At 52.9% G+C, this 4,265-nt stretch overlaps 1 long non-coding RNA gene across 1 annotated transcript; it reads right to left on the bottom strand.

Annotated features, from left to right (window-relative positions):
• Nucleotides 1–2,583: 2,583 nt before the first annotated feature.
• On the bottom strand, nt 2,584–4,173 carry LOC131275510 (uncharacterized). The gene is made up of 2 exons (XR_009182976.1): nt 3,748–4,173; nt 2,584–3,125 (listed from the first exon to the last, which is right to left on the bottom strand). It is a non-coding gene; the product is annotated as an uncharacterized lncRNA (long non-coding RNA).
• Between the last annotated feature and the right edge of the window lie 92 nt (nt 4,174–4,265).

Here is a 4,265-nt window from a genome sequence, read left to right as displayed (position 1 = left end):
TGTTCTTCTGTGTTCGCTTGTATTCTTGTCAGCAGCACCAGGAATCTGTGTCTCTTTTTTGTTGCGTCATCTTGTTGTGTGAGCTCTCCGTGAGTGCGGCGCCATTCTTGGGCAGGCTGCACTTTTTCCGTGCAGGGCATCTTTTCTTACGGGGCGCACTCCTTTGCGTGTGGGGCTCCCCTATGCGGGGGACACCCCTGTGGCAGGGTGCTCCTGGTGCACATCAGCACTGCGTGTGGGCCAGGAGGCCCTGGGTTTGAACCTTGGACCCCCCATGTGGTAGGCAGATGCTCTATCCATTGAGCCAAATCCGCTTCCCTCCAGCTTTGTTCTCAGGAGCAACCTTCCCACAAAGGCTTTCAGGCGGGGTGTCGTGGCCATGTTCTCCTCCAGGTCCCAGCTGCCTTCCCTCTTCCCTGTACGAGGCTGCCTCACTAGGCAACCCCTCAGTCTCATCCGCAGTCCTGGGTCCAGGTGCCCCTGCACTACCACCCCCACCCCTGCCCCCTTGTCTTGCAATGCATTCCAGCTCTAGCAGGACATTCTGTGACCACTCTTCTTTCCCGATTTCTCAGGCCAATAACAACCCCCTCCCACCCCGCCCAGATCATCCTGGGGGGCATACTCCCCCACAAAGGGAACCTTTGGCCTGATGTCCTTCCCTTCTTGAATACTCATAGAAAAGACCAAACCCCCCTAAATCCATGCTCCCTTCCTTGAACCACTGATTTCCTTCTGCCCATGCACCATGGGCCAGGGCTGAAATACACTGCAAGTTTACTCTGTCAGGCTTACAAGCCCCTGTGCCCTCACACCAGACCTGCTCCATACCGACATCCCCTCCCCCCAACATGGAAAGAAGAGAGGAAAGCCTCAGCTCTTGGATTTCTGGACTTCAGTTCCAGGAAGTAGAGTTTGGGGAAAGATCCTACTATATCTAAGTTCAGGATCACAGGGGCTCCAACCCTTGTCAGCCAGATCTGCCATGTCCTCATTCAGTTGTCTTGACCTGTTTCTGCCCTTAAGAAGAATGAAAGAGGGGGGTGAAGAGAAAGAGCTATGCCTCCCAGGCCAAGGCTGGGGCCCGGGGCATGACCTCTTCCCTAGAATCAAAGGGTTCTTTCAGCCCCACTGTGCCCAGGCTACAGAGATCCCCTTGAGTTTGTCCCCTCAGAAACAGATTATGGGGACATAGAAACAGACATAGAGCTGTGGACACAGACAGGCAAAAAGAGAGGCACACCAAAAAACCACAGAGATTCAGAGTGAAGAAAAAGGCAGATACACACAGAGGAAGGCAGAAAGACAAGTAAAAAGGACAGAAAGGGGAGAGACAGAGAAATAGAGCAACAGAGAAAGAAGAACAGAGACAGAGAGAGGAGAGAATGAGAGAGCTAGGGAGAAAGAGAAGGAAGGTGCAACCCAAGGGACAGAGGCCTCTACCAGCCCCATATGGTTGAGCCAGAGAGAGAAGGTGGGGTCTGAGGGAGGAAACCAGGGCTCCTTCTCTATGATTCTGCCCTGACCCTCTGGCCCAGGTATCTTTAACCTGGAGTCAATGAACTTGGGCAGGAAAAATAAATTAGGCTATTTTCACTAACCTCTAGCTGAAATTTAGCATTTTCTTCAATTGTGAGGTAATAACAAACCAGTTACCAGTCATATTAACCATAACTATGGCTTTGTCACCAATAGAGATCATGTATATTTTCATAGCATATTGTGATACTGCAGCAATTTTGAAACATCATTCACACTCCTCACTATTTCAAAATTATGTAAGGTATCTATCAACCACTAGATCTTGTTATTTAAAGCATGAATAAAGAAGCACATGTATTACTATATCACATTAAATATATAATTTGTTTCCTTTGTAATCCTATATATTTTATTTTATGCATTATAAAACATTATTCTGGGAAATGGATGTGGCTCAGGCAACTGGGCTCCCGCTTACCACATGGGAGGTCACTGGTTCAGAACCTGGTGCCTCCTAAAGAAGACAATGAACTGACACAATGGGCAGGCACAGTGAACTGACACAAGAGACACAAGAAGAAAAAACATAATGAGAGACACAACAAAGCAGGGAGCAGAGGTTCCCAGTGCCTCCTAAAGAAGACAGCGAGCTGATGCAATGGGCAGGTGCAGCAAGCTGGCACACCAAAATGACGCAACAAGAGATGCAGGGAGGAAAAACATAATGAGAGACACAACAAAGCAGAGAGTAGAAGTGGGTCAAGTAATTAGGCACCTCCCTCCCACATCAGAGATTCCAGGGTCAGCTTCTGGTACCTCCTAAAGAAACAAAGAAGATGAACAGACACAGCAAGTGCAAACGACAAGGGGATGGGGAGAAATAAATCAATCTTTAAAAACAACAACAACATTATTCTGAGACGGAGTCCATTGCCAAAGGGAAATATGACATCAAAAAGGTTAAGAACTCCTGCATCTGGCCTCTGACCAGCATCCCCACAGCACCATGAGCTCCCTGTGCCCTGTATTATCCTTTTACTACTCCCCTCTATTGCTTCATTACCTTGGTTCCTCCAAGAAGCAGAGACTCAGGCAGAAGAATCAAATGTGCCAAGGATTTTATTAGGGGAAATGTCTGTGAGAGAAAATGGGGAGAGAGCCAGGGCTGGGAGAGCCTTCACACTGCAATGCAAGGCTGACCCCAGGGAAGAAGCCAGAGAAGGAAAGTTGGGGAAATGCATCCTAGTCTGGTGGGCATTGGAAGGCAAGTTCAGCAAGGCCTTGGGAGGGGTATCTGCTGTCTCCCAGGGATGGGCCTGCCTCAGGATCTCCGCTGTACTTGGTTATTGGCTAAGAGCAGCTCAGTGGGAAGACTGTCCTTAGAGCAGAAGCTGATGGATTTCAGAAAGGAGCAGCTGGGGTCCTCCCTTGGGCCATTTCTCTCCTATTTCTCAAGGTATGTGAGAAGCATTCTTATGGTCCTTACAGTTGTCCATCCAGGAAAAGGACAGAGCACTCCTCCCCGGCACCCGGTGCAGGAGTCCTGTCTTGAGCTGCACAGTTAAGGTTGTGGGCTTGGAGAGTTGGCCAGTTACTAGCTGCAGGGCCTTGGGCAAGGTACTTAAGGTTCTGAGTCTCCTTATCTGTAAAATGGAGATGGTAAGATTCCCCATTTGAGGATTAATTGTTGTGTTTACAGAGCAAAGTTTGCACAGGACATAGTCAGCTCTCAATAACTGCAGCCATTATTACGGCCATTTTAGTTTTAATTTTTATCAATCTCTTTCTCAAAAGGAACGCCCTGGGGAAACAGGCTCCCGGAGGCTGAAGATGGCAGTCCCTCCCTCAGCAGGGGCCGTTGGGAGAGGTGGGAACCACTTCCCCACACTCCCCTCTCTTTCCCCAGAGGCAGGGGTCTTCCCCTAGCTACCGACAGTTCCTGAGACTGCTGACTCACAGCCAACTTCCTCTCATACAAACAGGAAAACACCGGCAGCCAGCGACCCAGCCAGCGACCCCCCTCCCCCAACACCACAGGCCCAGCGCTGTGGGGGAAGTGCCTCCGCCCGCCCCCGGCCTGGCTCCAGGGCTGGGACTCCCACCCGCCGCGCGGAGCGGCCAGAGGGAGAGGAGCCTCCCACTCCTCGGGCCTCCTCCCCCGCCCCTTGCAACTGTAGACTGGGAGAGTGGGAAGAAGGGCCTTCTCCCAAGAAGGAAAAGGCGGCTTGCTTGGTCCCTGTAACCCCCCAACCAGGCGGCCCAAACCTTGGTTTGGGAGAGTGGTGATGCCTTATTGGCCTTCGTCCTGAGCTAGGAACCTAGGCGGGGGGCTTGGGGATGGAAGCAGAGAGGGGACTTCTTTGCCCCAGGCCGAATCACTGGGCTCCTGAGGGGCTCCCCAGCTTGGACGGCTGTGGCCATCCATGGCTTCCGGATCCCCAGCTCCTGTCCCCCGTTAAACTGGGTGCCAGCATCCGGCCACTCTCCTGGACGTGGAAGAGGTGCCCAGGGGATGAGTTCTCCCTTCTTCGGCTTCTGCTCGGTCCCGCCGGGTCTGGTCTCTCTCCGTCCTGGTCACTGCCTCTTTGTCCCTCTCTCTAGGGCTGTCTGCCTCCTTCCCTCCTGGGGTCTTGGGGCGGAGCGGGGCAGCGCGGAGATAAGCGCGGCGGTTGGGTAAGGAGCGCGCGGCTCTGAAGGCCGCCGCTTGCACAAGGGGTGGCGGGGCCGGCGGGGGGGCGGCCGGGCGGGGCGGGGCGGGGCGGGGCTGCCGTCGGGGGAGGGCC

Source organism: Dasypus novemcinctus, chromosome 2, assembly GCF_030445035.2.
Source record: "Dasypus novemcinctus isolate mDasNov1 chromosome 2, mDasNov1.1.hap2, whole genome shotgun sequence".
NCBI lineage: Eukaryota > Metazoa > Chordata > Mammalia > Cingulata > Dasypodidae > Dasypus > Dasypus novemcinctus.
The sequence above is the reverse complement of the archived record's forward strand: the minus strand, read 5'-3'. Positions and strand labels throughout refer to the sequence as shown.